Raw genomic sequence first — 17,979 nt, forward strand, 5'->3', positions numbered from 1 at the left:
TATCTGCCTTCTGCTTTTTTTGTCAGAAGCTGACCAAAACCAAAAGAAGTATTTTTCAGATCAGTAGGCTTTTGAGAGGAAACACAGTGGAAATTCAAGTTCCATGCTGATAACAAATAAACTAAAAAGTTACAGGTGCCTGATTGCAGAGGTTTAGGATCAAATCCATGGCAATTCCTTACCTTGTGATGTGATAAAATGTTTTAAAATTTCACAAAAGACAGGGGTTTTTTTGCAGGATCTTAAGATACCCTGGCTCAGGATATGCGGGAAGCACAATGTGGTAATCGATTCACACATTCTACTGAAAATTTCAGTTCTAACCACAAATGAGAAAAAAGTGATATTAAAATATCTTCAAAAATAAATATCAAACCTCTCAAACATTCACATTAGAATGACAATATAATACAATTCTAAGCTGATCAAATAATAAATAATAAATACTCCCTTTAAAATGTTTTAATCACATATAAAAATCACATGCTATTACCTGTCATATAATCCACAATAGCTAAATCAGTCAGTGTAGCATTTTTACTCTTTATTAGAAGCTACATTTGCAGTGAAAAAAATATAGTAAAGCCACATATCTGCATAGCCAGGTAATCATTATTACTCTTCTTAACCAAAATTTACCAATGCTATTTTCATTTGTATTAAAAGTTCCAACCTTCAAACTTTTAATATACCAAATAGATGAAGGGGCATTAACTGTGACTTAAACAGTGAACATTTTTTTAAGTAGACAGAATCTGTGCTTCTTAATTTGGAGAGTTTAATTGTGTGATTTAGTAGGCTTTTGTTGGAGTTTTATTTCAGTTTAGGCTTTTGTTGCTTTTAATTTGCAGTATTTCTTATTCTGGAAATTGCTGTTATCATGTGGGTGGAGAGCAAGACCCAATTTTCCAGTTCCCACAAACAAAGCAGAAAAATCACAGGGGTTAAAAGACACTTATGTAGGGAAATCAATGTCCTAATTCTTAGGGCTCTTTTAAACTGATACCACTTAGATCTTTAGGCTGCCAGGGAACAAACACCTATTAAAACCTCTGTTTTGTTCTCTACTTCCCTGTAAATAAAGGAGAGTCCATAGATACTTGGGTGGAAACACTGATTATTCATTCCATAATAGCTCTTTTATAGCCCACTGTGGATAGCAATGATATAATTACAGTCCTTTTAAGGCTAGATTGTCTACATGATAAAGTAGCAATTACCTGATTAGAAAAATTTTGGAAACCAATATTCAGTGTACAATAGACCACAAGAGTAGAGATCACCAAAGGCAATTATGTAACCCAAAATCATGCTGTTCCTAATCAAAATTTATCTAAAAGCAGTGCTTTGCATATGGGCAAAACATACGTTTAAAACATGGCTATCTCACTTTTATTAAACATGACAGATGTTAGTTTGTGCTGAAAAGTATTTTCTTATTTTACCCATTTATTTTCATGTTTGTTCTAGTTTTACACTAATGTAAATCTGGCTTACCATTTAATGCCACTGTGCAATGACAATTGCATTCAGTAGCACTTTTAACTCAGCTCATTTGCAAGGAGAGAAATGTATCCAGACTTTGTAGATGACTTACTGTGTGAAGTCAGAGTATTCTTGCCAAAAGTAGGTTCTTCAGCCAAGCTGGTTCTTCACAACACCAGACTGCTATTAGCATGTTGATCCTTTTCTGTGTTATGCAACGTAAAGTTATAAAAATATCAATTTCTCTAGCAAGCATATTCCCTGTTAGAGAGAGAGCATTAAGCTGTTTATAATGCTGAAGGATGAGGATGGACAGATGGCGAGGATGACAGATGTGGTGAACAATAATAAAGGAGACACACAAGAGCAGGAAACTTCGTATGCTTGACTGGTGGGACATTTTTTGAGCAATTATATCCTGTCTTTCCCATGATTAGGAGCAATGGACAGATAAGGGGAGACTGTTGAGACTGTGGAAAACTGGATAGACCCTAATTCAGTGCCTTGACCACATAAACCTTCTCCATGATCTACAAACTTTTTGGATTGGGATAACTTGAGATAACTTGTGCAAAAATGAAGCTACTTCAAACCACATAGAAAAAAAAAAAAAAAAAAAAAAAAAAAAAAAAAAAAAAAAAAAAAAAAAAAAAAAAAAAAAAAAAAAATATCAAAAAGTTTCACTCAACTCTGCTGAGAAACTTAACTCATAGAAGTACAAAAAGACTTGAAATTCTCCTTTGGTCCAGTAGGAGCTTGACTGTGTCCATGTATTCCATTCTCTCTTCAGCCAAGGAGATTCTTGGATGTGCAGTCACTAGCATCACATGACTGTAACCTGCAGCAACGTTTGCAGGGAAGAGGAAGCTGGAAATAGAATCAGTGTAGGGAAAGACTTAGGTAACCCAATAAATGTATCAGGTAGGAGGGAAATAACTGAGCATACTAATAGGGAAACTGAAGTAAAAATGGCTCGAGACTGGAACCAAGGCAAATGTGTTAAAGGGAAAGGAAAACAAGGCAATAGCTGCAGAAAGTGAAAAAGATGACTTCAGTGTAGGGTGCTGTGCTTCAGGGTTCGGTATCTGAAGTGTGGAACCTCTGGGTAGTCTGGTAGGAGAATAACTGCATGTCCTGGAGACTGGTTTGGCCTAGAGATGGTACAGGGTCCCACAAAATATTTCCACACCGACAAAAGCAGGGTGGCTGTGTCTGTTTAGATGGTGTGCATGAGATATTGCTCACTGATTAGAGAGTTTAGACTATCTAAGACTAGGGGCACTGGAAACCACCAGGAAGCAGATGTCTGGGGCTCCAGTGGCCTGAATGCCAGAGCCGCTGTCCAAGCCAGTATCTGACATAATCCTGGTGTGCTCACTCAGATTCACAGCTGAAAAAGTTTCTGTGCAAAAACACTTCATTAGAACTATTACATACACGTGTCCATAGTATCCAAAAGGCAGCAAATACGAAGATTTGGAAGAGAAGCCAATAGCTTGCTGAACCGTAATAATAATAACAATAATTGGAAAATCTAACTGATTTTTTAAAAAATACTGTACCAGACTTTTTATTGATTTGTGTAAGAGGAACTGGTATTTACACATACATTTTTGTAAACCAAAATCATATGAGCATTAATGGCAATGAAAATATATGATCCTGTATCTTGGGATTTGCCTGTGTCTTGGGAAATGCCCCTAGAACAGTTCCACAGTAAAAAGAATTCTGACGTGGTCCTCAAGCTGTACTGGACCGTGCTGCTTCCCACTTGTGCCAGAAACCGGCTACTCTCCTACCATTCTCATTTGTGAGTTCATGAACTATCAGAGGAAGTTTTCATATTGTGAACATCTGTTTTTTTCCCATTCAGCTGCACAACTACAGCTGGGAAAGACATGAACTGAGCTGTTAGTCACTTCTGAAATAAAAATAGTTATAGTCTATGGCTTTAGACTTTGGCTCCAAGCCTGAGACCATTATTTAAGGCTTGTTATTCCATTACATTGCATTAACATATTTATTACAGGCACTTCTCTCAAAAAAACACTAAAAAAGAACAGAAGAAAAAGCAAGAATTTTTCTGATAAATTAAAATGCCTTTTTAATGGGGGCTCTTCCAAAGACTTTTTTTTTTTTTTTTTTTTTTTAGGTATAACTGTTCTTTATTTATTGACTAGGCAAGAGTTTACAAGCAACATGCATGCATCCAAACAGCTGAAAAACTGACATGCTGGTTAATCTTGTTCTGAGGAACACTTATTTCTGAAAGCCATTTCATGTAACGATGTAGCAGTTCAGGTGTGGCCTGTACTCTCTCTTGCAGATTTCGCACTGGGCCATACAAGAACTTAGGGGGAAATATCTGGGCATTACTTACAGCACAAGTAATCTTTTTGCCAGCCAATTCAAGATGGAATATAGAAGAGCTTCATGCATTCTTATGAGGAAATAATATATTGGGCAATATGTTTATCAAGTGGAGATGCACATAGAAAGGATTCTCTTCTCAAACCTGACTCCTTTTTCTGAGGTATGGAGATCTCATACATGAAATGGTTATGAGCCAGGAGTGTGATCAAGAAGAATGAAATTATTTTTGCCATGAAGCCAGCAGAAAATTTTCAGCAAGGTTAAAATATCCTACAATTTGTTAACTTTCCTGTAAAAACTTTCAGACAGATTGTAGAATCTCATTCTAGCTAGTCTGCCTGTGGCAGCCTGCCTGTAAGTGATTGTAAGAGGCTTCTGCACCCAGTGTAGATGTCCCTGATTTGCAGGTGAAACCTCCCTCGTTCTGCTGTGAAAATCTTCTCATGCAGAAAAACCACATGAGGAGAAAGGTCATGCCAAAGATGCAAAGGAATCCTGAGAAATTTGGCTAAATGACAAACACTAAGAAGTAAGTGCATTTCTATAAATCACTGCCTGAATCCGCATCAAAGAAATGTACCATGCTACAGAAAATGCAAGCTGATTCTTCACTGAGAGCCTTACAATGTGTCTAAATTAGGCAATGTATAAACAGGAAATCTGTAGGACACCTCTGCAAAAATACATTTTCTGCAAAATAGTCAGAGTAGAGTAAGACTAATCTTGCTTGAAAGGTGGCAACTGCCAGCACTACAGAATATGTCAGTGCCAACTCAAAGTAATGGGTCAATACGCAAAAATGTTACCATCTGAATTAACTAAATACATTACTTTTCATTAACTGGATTTCCAAAGCCATTGATTTAATTAATCCTAAGATTAGAAGAAAAAACAAAATTATGTTTTCATAAATGTGACTGCCTTTGATTTAGTAGTATTCAAGTTTTTAATAAACTCCATAGCTAATAGTTTTGCAAGGCTATATTGTATATTTACATTTTAGTTCTGCCCTCCATTTTATCCTGAATAATTCTCTAACAAAATCCAGTCAAGAGGCCAACCAATTTTAGGTGGTTGTAGGTGATTTAATTGTTACTTTGTTCAGCATGCTTACTGCTCACCGGTCACTAGAGTACATGAGTATTTTTACAAAGTTTTACAGTGAACAGTGTCCTCTCCAGTCCAAATCAACATTTTCAAGCAGCCCCTAAGAAAGCCTGCGAGATAACATGACAGTAAGCACTGACAGTATTCCTTTAAACACACACAAGAAGAGATCAGATGCTCATATAACAACAGTTTCAATCAATCTCAGTACTGGTACAAGATCAGATGATGAACGAAAAATTGCTGGTTGAAAATGAACCTCTGAAAGAGAAAGATGCTGCTGATCTGTGAAGGAGATACTTTGCGAATTTGCAGACATAGTCAGTCTCCGTCTTTTAAAAATACGCAAGTATGAGTAAATGATTAAATTTGTCATTGCACAAGTCACTGAAGTAAAATTCCCTACAATCTCTGGCTTGTTAGGAGAATGTGTCCCACCCTGGCAGGTGGMTGCCTTGTCTTGGATATGGATCTTCATCTCTGGCCACAGGGAAAGCAGCAATACGATATATCTGGGCATGAAACCATCAGACTTTAGGAAACTTTTATAACGAAGTGTGGAGAGTGGTTCACTCAGCACTCATCTCTCAGGGAGCCTGGCCCCCTCTGTCTGCCTTGCTCCCTGTAAAGCTCAGAGAAGAGGTTTGAGGCTGACAACAGAAATCCCTACCACAGGGCAAAAGTTCACCTATGCAGAAGACAGAGCTTCTCTGGATTAATCCCAGATTAGAGCACAAATCACAGCATGCAGAGCAGCCACTGCAGACATCCTCTCAAATGAAAAGTGCACTTCTGTGACCTGTCTTCTCCAATACAGACACAGTGAGGAAGATGCATTTTATTAAAAAAAAAAAAAAAAACAAAAAAACTTCCAAGCACTCATTTTTTCCATTAGAAAGAGAAAGAAAAAATGAACAGCATGTGGTAGGTCTTAGTCATGTTACTTAGTACACTACTTAACTCTGCCTTTTTCAGATACTGTGGTGGCAGCCATGGTGTTAAAACTTGCACAATCTGTTTTGAAAATTCACCTCAAAAAACAATATAGGGCCATTTTTTCTTTAACATTTCCCCACCCATGAGTTAAACACTGTTGCTATTTACAAAACATGTGACTGAAACAAAGAGTGTGTGAGAAATCATCACAGGAGTGAAATGGGAACTTGGGCAGAGAAAAGAGTGTGGTAGTCATTTCTGTCCACTGGCAAGGATCATCTGTCCACCCTCCTCCTAATCTTCCTCCTTCTGCTCTTCCTACCCCACTTCCTACACCACTGCTGTTCTCCAGTTGTGAATTCTTCCATATGCTTCTTGTTTTTATAATTCCTCTCTCTCCTGGGGATTAGAGTTAACTTAGTTCATCATCTTCAAACTTCTCCTAAAAAAATACACTTTGAGATGTTTTCAAGTGATAAATCATGGGACAGTGCATCTGCAGAGGATATGTCTGACAAAAAATAATTTTCATGAGTTATTAGTTACTGTAGATAAGAGAAGAAATAATTGAGTCTAGCTCCATAATATATTATCCTATGTTAAAGTAATTAGCAGTATTTCATACACCCATTTCCAGATGAACACATATCATGATTTGGAGGTTCTTGATATTAATATCTCACTCCAGACCTGTGAGATGAATGTTATCTATACAGTTCAAAGTAGATTTTGTTTGTTTGAGCAGGAACAGGTTTCTTTTGTCCTGCTTGCTGCGGCAGAACAAAGCACCTCCCCCCCCAATCTCTTTCTTTAGCTGTGGTATGAATGCAGGGCAGAAGGCTGTTGGAACTGCTTGTGTACAATTCACAGCAAAAAAGACTCATTAGCAAAATTCACTTTTTGGAATAATGTGGATGTATGTCAGGGCTGCTGTATTAGTGTACTGTGTTGGTAGCTAATGGAAGGGAAGAGCTGGCTGATGCTAATGCATTACAGGAAACTAGTGAAAGAGGAGGGTGATGGAAAGAGAGGAAATCAGGTGCTACTGCAGCTATGATTAGTGAGAAATATATAAAGGCATGTATTGATATATCCTTTAATACATCTGCCTCCATGGCTCCAAAGACTGGAGCATCTGCACAAACTCTCCTGCTTTTACTACCATGATTACAGCAGCTGCTGCGAAAATTGCTTTTTCCTCCAGTACAAAAAATTAATCTTCATTCAGTCCAGTTATTTCTACCAAGTACTACACAAGGATTGAATGCCTACATAGATTAAACAGATAGCATTTCTCTGAATATTTATCAGCAGAGTGTACAATGGTATAATGAATGTGCTGAGCGTTTTTTAAACTGCGGCCTAGTGTTGCAACTTGAAACATTACAAAAAAACTAAAGCAATAATTTTCTGAAGTTTAGAAAAGGTTCAGCTGCCTTTTATCAAGCTGAACTATTTCTTTCCTTCAGTCTTTATTGCAGTACTGGTAAAGACTAAGATCCTGGATTTGCAGAAGTAGCATTAGTTACTGCTTGAGAGCCACAAGTAAAAGATGAAAACTTTCTACATGTAGCAGTAGGAATACCAGGACTGGTACCAGTATACTGGTCCTGATCTTATCCTGGTCCTCTTTTTGTTTTTCTTTTTTTCCTCGAAGTATGACAAAATAGGGTACCCACAGGAATCCATGATATTTCTAACAGAATATTGCAGTTCCTCCCCAAAGCACACTAGCTCCTGAAAACTGCACAGCACAGTCTGGGCAGAGAATATTATACAGCCAGTGTGAAACACATATAACTGTAACATGAACATAGCTTAATTTTCACTGCTGCGTCATCTCTTCTGTGTGGCAAATGTGGCTATGCCTACATTGGCCTCAGTGAGTCTGGCTTTTAGATTTTTCATTTTTTAAAAGCATGTATCTTGAGATAAAATTGTACTATTTTCCAAAGTGTTTAAATTCTTCACAAGCCACTATACACTAAAGGAAATTATAGCCAGGAGGCTAAAAAAGCCTAGATAACCACCTGCAGCTTAATCACACAAGAGGGCCAAGGGCATCTCYGGAACCAGCAACAGAACTGCCTCAGGAATCTGTGGAGAAACCAGATGCTTCTATGTGCAGGAGAAGTCTTTGCCATTTACACCGCTTAGGCTTCTCTGTTTGGAGAGAAAGCTGCATTGGGGCCAATACACCTGCAGCATCCCTCCTTTAAAAAATCCATAATATTAAAGGACACCTCGAGTTGAAGTGTAGAAAATAATGGAATAAATTGATCAATGACTGAAAACTGAAATTATATCTTTGAAGTTACAGCTCTCATTTTTTCAAAGACTAGTTAAGTAGAAAGACAATGGAAATGTCAGGCTTCTCCCAACAACAAAGTAGCGTAAGAAGCAGGCAAAGGTTCCAAGAAACATTTGGACATGCTCTGATTGCTTCTGAAAGAGCATAGATTGGCAGAAGGTGATTATTTGGTTAGTGAAGATTTTATCAGCATTTAGTTTGTATGTATGAGTTATACCCAGTTAATTATTAGGTTTCATGCTGATTTCTTTATGGTTGKTAATGTCTTCCTGTGTGAAGATGACTGTTACGTTCTTGAAAAGAGCTSTGGTGAGAATAAGAACTGAAGTTTGCTCCAAATTTCAGTGATGAAAAAAAACCTAGGCTATATAACTGTCTAATCCTAATTCCCTATCCTTCAGTTTGCTTTCAAAGATTCAAAATCTTTCATACCATATGCCAGCCTCTAGACTTCTACAACTGTCTAACAGGAAACTATCAATACAATAATCATTCATTTCCATTTGTTTGAATGTTGCCTTTTCCCCAGTATCCTCTCCTCACTCAGTTTCTAACTCAACTATCAAAAGGTCTTAGATTGTGATCATGGCACCCAGCCTTAGATTGTTTGACCTCGGTCTCATCCTTCTGGTTTCCACTGCACGTTCTTCCAAAGCTGGTTCTGGAACATAGGTGTTTTTTCTCTGTCACTAGCTGTTACACTGTCCAGCAAAATACAAAYCTCCTTTCCTAAAACATAGTCCCCAAAAGTATAGCTCAGAGGTATAAACAAATCTGAAATCAACCCAGAACATTTTTTAAAAGAAGAGAAAAGAAGAGTTCATGTTATGAGCCGCACTGCACCTCTTTTTATGTTTACAGGTTGTTCATGAGCAACTTACTCCTTTGAATTTTTATTCAAAATAATTTACCAATTCATGTGAGTTAGTTGTGTTGTTCAGTATTTGAGAGGCACTGATTTCTTTTAGAGACACACGAATATCATCTTTCCTTAAGATTATAATGTCACTATTCATGTTTCATCATTCAAGATACAGTTTTCTACAGAAATCCAAAGGTCAAAATACTTTTGAAAACACAAATTTCCTAAAACTTCAGTGATGTGCTTTGAAATGTTTCCTTGAGTAATGTACAAAAGACTTTAATCTAAAAGGAAGTTGGAACACTAAATTAAACTGAAATGCATTAGGAGCAAAGAAAAGCATTTCAGTTGTTAGATAAAAGTTCCCCTGAAGCATACTACAAGATAGAAATGTGTAAACATTCCATCTAGTGTTTGGCCATGTTACATCTGGTATCCTAGATTGCTGCAGGATCAGAGGCCAAGGAATTATCTCAGGACATATGGAAATTAAAATGTCTTCACTTATGTATGGGAAACATCTCTGAGAACAGAGCAGAGATTTATAGGCTAGTGTTACTTCTTGCGTAAAACCAAAATCTTTTGTACGGGAATGGTGCTTATCCTGGGTATTCTTATCTTGGCATTCATCTGCTAAAATTTTAGTGCAAAAGGTGCTCTTAGTGACACGTGAACTCAGAATAAAAATCTAGAAAAGTTGGAAATGAATGTTTCTGTCGCTGTTCACAAACACAAGTGAAGGGATGCTCACAAGAGAAAGCCTGCTGAATCCACCGTAGTTACGATGRAGCATTTACCGTCAGCTAACTAGTGATCATCAGCTTCCTACTGAAATGTTTTAAATTCATATAACTAATAAATAATGACTTTAACATTAAATTCAAACAGTTGTCTCTAAGATTGATAGCATGTGCTTCACAACCTTATTGAGCTCTCCAATCCATCATTCTTAAATCTCTCTCTCCCACTCAGTGTCTAGGTAGCATGCTGCACTAACTTTCACTGGCACTGTGTCATGCTAGCGAATAACTCATCAGTTAAACTGTGTTAACTCACAACTCAAATGCGAAGTGAAGGACAATGTTTATATGAGCTGCTCAGATCTGTTATAAAGTGGGCTTAAATCTATTCGCTGTAAAAGTCAAGGAGAATATGCTCTGGCTTCAACTCAGCTAAGGTTGGAAGCTTTATTTCAGCTAAAGCTGAAGGATTAAAAACATATATTTTCTCTCAAATTTTTGTGGAAGGTAGTGCTGTGTAATAAAACTGTCCTTGGAAATAATTAATTCTCTATTGCAAGATTTAATCTCCTTCAAATTTGGATCAATTCACATTCAGTGCTTCACCTAAGTGGAATCTGTATTTCCTAAGATAAATAAAATGAGGGCTAAGAAAGATGTGAGAGAATTTACCAAGAGTGCAGTTTTGCCACTGCCTGATAAACAGGAACTAGAAGAGCTGAAGTTCGTCTCAGAGTATAGGTTCTTTTTTTAAACTTGTTTCAGAAGTTTTACATTTAGACAGATAAGTTTCTCTGTGGCTACTGGTCATTCATCAGGCTTTGATACCGATTATAGAATTAACTATTTTTCTTTGCTCAGTGAGATTAATGAGGCTGACTTCAATTTATTCTGAAAATTATATTCAGAGTATATCAATTACATGAAGTAACTTGCAACTCTCATCCATAACTGAGAATCGTAACAACTAAGAATCTCAATCCCTGTGAAAATCTATCCTTTTTCTCCAGTTTAAGTGCCTGACTTATTGCTGAAGGATAAATGTAAGCAGTAATAAAAAATGAGTCAGGGATACAATGCTGAAGTACCATTCATTGCAATAAAAAAAATCCCCCTCACCTCTGCACAGTTGACAGATGACAGCAAATGTCACTCACTTTATAACAATTAATATGTTTCCTTTTTTTATGCTCTTAAAACAAAAAGCAAGCAACAAAACCACCCCCCAAAAAAGCTGTTTCCATATGCTTCAGGTCTGGTATCAATCTCATGAATGAAACCTTGATCTGTTCCTTCAGTGCTTCCTGTTTGCACCAGCAGCAGGAAGTCAGATGATGGCATCGCTGGGTCAGTGTTTAACAGACAAATGCTCAGCCTGAAAAAAGTAGCGGTCTTAATTATTACTCCTATTATAAATATTTAAATTCTCTAATAAAGTGTGATAATTTTGAGTTGAGTAACTGGGAATTCTGGAGAGGACAGAAGTGGGCACAGTGCTGAAACCAGGACGGTGTTCCCACAATGTTCTACTTAGTGCAGCTGTCTGATGAAGAGCGAAAATTGCCAGTTTCACTTGCTGATAAATTCAAATTTGTATTTCAGAATCCAAATGGGGAAAGGAGTGGAGTGGAGTAAGTCATCTGGCTACCAGTCTTGCTATTAGTTGTGCTGTCTTCAAGCTGAAGAAAAAGTTAATCCTCTCTCTCCCCTCACAGTGTTGATGTCTTCAATGAGAAATAAATATAGCAATTTCACCCTTTACAGTGTGATTTTGCTTATATCACCTGCACTTCTTCAAGGCAGTAACCAGTTTCATATACTTACAAAGGTTAATTTTTGTCTTGTTTTTCTATTCAGGAGAATAATATTGCAATGCACCCATCTGGCAGTTCTCACCTCTGACTCTCAGCTTTAATCATTAATGTCTGCAGAAGAAAAATGCAGAGGTTTTTCTGTCTTAGTACATGCCTGTTGATTTTGCCACACGGCGTGAAGCAATACAGGGTGCTAAGACAATAGGTATTTTGCTCAGGGCAGCACAGACCAGAGAGTAAGTAAACGGTGCCTGCTTTATGCTTTGTTCTTCTTCCTCCTGGCCACCTGTGGCTGAGGGTGGACATAGCTGCACGCCATGCGGCGTGCAGTGGGGCCACAGCCACGGGCACACGGCACTCTGCAGCCCCGCAGGCGCTACGTGCCAGCCAGAGGCCGAGCCAGCGCTGCTGTACCTGCCTGTCTGCGATGCAGCCAGGGCTGTCTGCAGAGTGCAGCTTTGCTTTGCGGTAGGCATCCCCCTGGGGCTTGCACATCGTGTCTGTGGCAGAGTTGGGAACGCAGCTAAGAAACACTTGTCCAGTGCAGCCTCAGGCTAACGCAACGCGTACAGCACAGCACCAAGTTAAACACACTACAGGGCTTGTAGGGAGGGAGAGTTCAAGACTCGTGGTAGCTATAAAGTTATTGCTATAAAAACACAGCAGTCATACAGTATGTACTAGGCTTCCTTCAGCTACCGTATTCCCTTAGCAGGCGTGGGGGTGTATACGAGGAAAAGATTCAACCACCTGTGGATATTTACAAGCCTGCTTCAGAGAAGAAAAATTAAACATCTCATGTTGCTTTATTTCTTGTGACATGTGCATCGTGTTACATCTGGATGTGTCAAAATGCATTATGTCACGTGATACTCTGTAATCTGGTGTCACTGAAAGTATATGTCAGGCTGCAGAAGTAGCTTACTCAAGTCAAACTTTAAAGGAACAAAAGAAAGAAATATCAGTCACCAAGTCAAGGAACCCAGTAGAATTTGCTATATTGTCTATGGAAGCAAGTCAGCTGAGACATCTCTGCTCACAGAAATGCATTCCTAGCAAAACAACTGACTATTTTTCCTGGCTCATATCTAATCTCTATGAAGTAAGGAGCTGAACTTTATTAAGCAGGTGAGGGAAAATAAAAGTTAAAATTTTAACATTATATATTTAATTGCATCTACTTAACATTACTGTAGTAGGGGTGAAGTATGAGAAAACAAGTGACTTTACAGGCACATATATTCTTTATGTGCAATGTAGCCAAATGAAAAATTGGCAGTAGGAAGTCGCAAATATCCTGAATCTTTTGCATTAACAAAGAATTAATTTTCTGTGACTGTGTTTCATTTAATTTTCTTTATATACTTTGGATTATAAAACTTGAATATTTAACACAGTCCAGAGGGGGCTTTTTTCCATCTTTAAAATTTTGAAAAGAAAAAGAAGTGTGGGATCTAAAAATATTTAAATAAAGGTCCCAGTAAAATACTGAAGTTCATCTCTCACTGAAATAACTAGATACAGAAGTACCCAGAACTATTGCAAAAGGTTGAATTAAATAACAAGTGTATAGTAACACATTGTGACTGGATTATATTTGTAACTGAAAACGATAAAAATGGACCCTTCTTTCAAAAGAAAGCTTATCTTTGAGCTTATATCTTCAAGCTTCACGCATGTACTAGAAATGGGAAGGAACTCTTAAAATACATAAAGTGGAATTTCTTTTCCTCCACTTAAAGCTTTATTTTGTTATATTGGGAGCTTAACAGGCTCTTGCATATGGTTATCGCAGCTGTAGCCCAGGGCTTCCCATTCTGAAAAAGGGCATTGTGATGGCACAGAAAGGACTTTACGGCACTGTAATAAAACTCTTGTAGTAGTAATTCTGTTACAGCCGTGAGAGTCTAAGATTACAGGAGAAGCAGAGTTTGCAGGCAGTGTCAATATCTTTTATTAGACCAAACAAAAATAACAAGTAACATTGAACAAGCATTCAGGCACAAAACATAGGGACCCAACCTGAAGAAGGGCTCGTGTCTGAAATTTGGCTATTTTTTTTATAGTTTAATTCTATCAGTTGCACTAATAAGATGTTAAACTTTCCAATAAAAATCAAGACAAAGAAGCACTCTTCAGTGATTTAAAAAACACCAAAAAATATGTTCATAAGTTTCCTTTTCAACCAGCATCTCTCCAGCTTCATCAGCACACACATTACAGAGAAACCTGACTTTTTCAAGGTACAAGTGAAACAGCCCTTTTTAACTCTTTCTGAGGTTAAGAGTTAAAGAAACTCTTTATGTGGAATATGAAAGAAAGGAAAAAAAGGAATATTCCTTTCAAATCAAAATAAATGTCCCCTTTCACTTGACACTAAAGATCAAGAGCTTTACCTAGACAAGTGAGCTTTTGGTCTCCATGCAAGTGAAAATAGTGTGATATCATGTAACTGAATGTGTTGCATTGGACTGCTTGTCTGTAAATTAATGCAGATCAAAATAGATGAATTCTTGCTTGAATTCATATATTCTAATCAGTGTTAATTTAGTTTTGATAATCAAAACTAGAAGATATGAAAATAGAGAAAAAAACTTAAAAACTCATAAATTTCTTTTAGCTTACTTACAAAATAGCCTTTAAAGATAATAGAGAGGAAAATGTGGTTCTGCTTCTCTTTTTCTGCCTTTAGTACCAAAAAATTGCAATATGATAATGACAGTTTCATGTGTGCTTGTGATAAACAACCAGTGATAAGTTGTGGTCAAGGAAGTGGTTTTCTGTTCCATATAACAGCAGGTACAAATAGTGCTGTTTGAATAGACTTTCTGTAATACTAAGAATGAGAAGTCAAAGCAAGTTCAGAAGCAAGTAACTAGAGTTTCATCTTTTACACTATGAGGCATTTGTCTGGCCCGAGCCCAGTGAAGCAAGACACAGTCCTAACTGGCTTGTAGCAATTCCCACTGAATGCTGTTTAGTTCCCAAATCTAATTATCTGTAGATTATTACTGTGTTCCCTAACCTAATCATTACCAAGTTCCTAGGCTATGCAGAAACTGCCTCTACCAGGAAAATTCACACATGCTTTTCCCACTATTTAGCCCTCATGTATGTATGTCTGTATGTGTATGTACCTTTCAAAAGGATTCAGCCCCAGTAGTTCACTACTTCAAGACTGTCCCAGCTTGACTATGTTGTGCTTATTTGCACCTCTAACAGGCCACAGTAAAATTATAATTTGCACCTTTTGAAAGAGGAAATTCAGAGGCAAAATGAGAAAGGTGTTACTGTTCAAAGCTGTCAAAATAGAAACTTAATAAGAGAAAACTATATAAAAGGGAACGTGGGACACTATGTGATGACAGCCTCTTGTTACAGTGCCTGCGCACAGCATGGGGCTTCTGGATCGCACTTGTTCTGATGCAGCTGAGATGCGCTTGCTGCTTTCCAGGTGTCTGAACTAGGCAAAGCAATCTCTTCATCATCCTGCTTCCTCTGTAATATGATCAAATCCAGCATTCCCTTTGTTATTTCCTTTTTTGTTTGCTTTGCCCTGCAGTAATTTGCTAACTGCAAAGGAGGCAAGTACTTTAAAAACATACAAGCCTGATGCAAGTCATACTTAGATGTGCTGGCAGTGAATCATGCTGACAGATTGGAACTGTTTACCTCAAACAAACTGTCAGAAATGTTCAGCACCGAACCAAAGCATGGAAGAGGCTTTCAAATACACATGCAGCTCCTGTCATAACCCAGCACATCATTTGCATCATTGCATATTTCATAAAGGTATTGCATGTATGTTTGTATGTAACAGCCCGAACATGCTGTTTACAAAGATACTTGGTATCTCAACAAGAGAAGGCAATTCAGAACCATGTAGCTAATGGGGCTGGAGCTGATCCTCTGGCTTGCTCCACCCAGTGAGCCTGGCTGCAGGAGCTGCCAACCTGCAAACACTGCTGCGTTTTTTCAGCGCTCTCTCTCTGCCTCGTACAGCGCTCCAAATAGTTTTATGCCACCTTGTGCTGCCTAGGTACTCCAGATGGACGGTGGGACCAAGTGGCAGCTAGGATTACAGGAGCACAGCCTGGTCTGGTTTTACACTCATAGCACCCATTTGCCGCAAGCAGAGAGTAGTGTTAAGCTGTGCTTGCTTTATATTGCCTAAGAATTTCCTCCTTTATGTGGAAGCTGCATAAAAGGATCTTGCTTTTCCTTCTTTACTCCAGCCTGTCCCTTGTAGTTCTAAGACTAGTTTTCTTAACAGTTTTAGAAATGTTTTTAGACTGAGTTTATTGAAGAGATGCATTCCCTCAACATGATAGTTTCTAAAATCATGAACATGCGCTCGTACAGCTRTGCATTCTGATTGCAACCCTTCTGTGCCAGCCACAGAGAGCGCACTGTGGAGGGCGCTATAGTGGGAACGCAACATGAAGTTTCAAAAAGAACTTACGTTAGTCTGGTTCTGAGCTTTTAAAATAGCTAATAACTATACTAAATAACTAACCGTAACTAACTGTAACTCCATGAACAAGATTCAGAATTAGTAATAAAATGACAAAAATCCTAGTTGAAATTTATAATTGCAGATTTTAAACTGGAAAATCAGGGACAACTAACAAGTTCATATTAAATAACTGGTCCACAGCCTTGCCCAGTGTTTAAATGGAAATCAAATGGAGAATCTGAGGCTATGGCAGAGGGAGCAGCAAAGTTTTGTTTAGTTTTTCACTCCTCCACTTACGTTTTTTGTTATTTCTATCTGCAACAGTGTTAGAAAGACACATACACACACGTACTTTGCCCGCTAGCTGTGACACGTCATTTCTATCTTCCCTGAATTGGGACCAACCCAAAGACTCCGTATCTGTGCTTATCTATAGGGGCTGGCAAGTGTTGAAAACGTGAACACACTTGTAAGAGTCCTGAGAAATGATTGTGAGGGACAGTTTATCTCCGTATTCCTATATGGCTTTCCACCAACAGATTTCTGGCTCTTTTCATACATGACTGTATTGATCTCTGTAAGGCTTCTGTGTTGCAGGTGTATGTTCTACTGGCATCTCTCTCCCTCACAAAAAAAAGATGGGACAAGTGAGCTGAGATGAATTTACACTGATTTGTGCACCGTAAAAACTTAGATTTATTGACTTCCCATTTTGTCTTTGAACCATTAGAAACCTTCTTCTTTCCCATGACTAACTAATGCTTATTTTGTGTTTAGATGGAGGCTAGTACTATAAACTGGCGTCTGATCTTAGCCATACCAGACAATAAGTAAGTAAAAATTAATTCCCTCGATCTATTTTACTGCTAATGAAAAATGCATTTGTTTATTAAAAAAAAAAGAAAAAAAAAGACAGGAGGACAAGGAATTGTTGAATTTCTAGTAAATCCTAGAATGGTACTTTCCTGCTAGGTGGGCAAAGTTTGTGACAGTGTTTCTAAATGACTCCCTATACAATGTCCTTTTTTACAGCCATGTCATCACATTTGGTAAAGGGAGATATACTTTGAGATAACCACTAATCTTCAGTTTTTTGCACTTGACTCTCCTTGTGTTATTCTTGTTTCAGCGTTGTGTTTTTATCTCCAGCTATCACCAATTTAATCCACTGCTTGCAACCAGGGTGAAGGGGAATAATAAGTTCCTCTAACTGAAACAATTGTAGTTCCCAGGCTGCTGAAAACCTCATTTCCCTACTTTTATCCATATCTGTTACTGAGGAGGGGACTAGCCTCTTTAGAGAACAGGAAGAGGAGGGTACAGACGAGATTCTTGTGGGTTTTTCGAATCCTTTTACAACTGTTACTGTTTTAAAAGGATCTGTGAACTGCAGAATTTTATTAGAAAAACAGGAATGTAGACAGATTCAAAAGCAGGCTGAAAGATTTCTTTACATAGTTTTTTTTTTTCTTTGTTTTCAAGGCATTTAGCAGCATCACTTTATTACTGTATATATGGTAGATAGAAATTTTTCTACTTTTGTGCAGCATTTCAACTTCATAAATGTGGACACGATGTGTCACTTGCCAACTCCAAAATAAAACTGAATCTTTTGTTATCTGTCTTTAGTAACTTTGTCTGTTGTGCTGGAGTAACATGGGTGTTACTTGGAGCACTAAGGCAGAGCAAGAAACTGGGGTCAGAAATCTTGACTTCTAATCTTGACTGTGGCACGTCTTTGCAAAATATTGAATAAATGTCTCCAGAGGAGAATTGCAAAGTCAAAGCAATTCTCAGTTTTGTTGTGTGATCTTAGACACTCATTTGTATCTTCTGACACAATCTTCTTTGTGCCACAGTCTCCTCCTCTGTAAGGCAAGAAGGCTTTGTAAAGC

General features: G+C 37.9%; 1 long non-coding RNA gene across 1 annotated transcript in view; it reads left to right on the forward strand.

Moving 5' to 3' along the window:
* LOC146600535 (uncharacterized) overlaps window positions 1–16,908 on the forward strand; it is a 161,092-nt gene extending 144,184 nt beyond the window's left edge. Inside the window, exon 4 of the long non-coding RNA XR_014897881.1 lies at window positions 16,862–16,908. This is a non-coding gene — a long non-coding RNA (uncharacterized LOC146600535). The remainder of the gene's footprint in view (window positions 1–16,861) is intronic.
* The last annotated feature ends 1,071 nt before the right edge of the window (window positions 16,909–17,979 follow it).

This window comes from Rhea americana, unplaced genomic scaffold, assembly GCF_003343005.1.
Source record: "Rhea americana isolate MKP2758 unplaced genomic scaffold, rheAme1 scaffold_12, whole genome shotgun sequence".
Lineage (NCBI taxonomy): Eukaryota > Metazoa > Chordata > Aves > Rheiformes > Rheidae > Rhea > Rhea americana.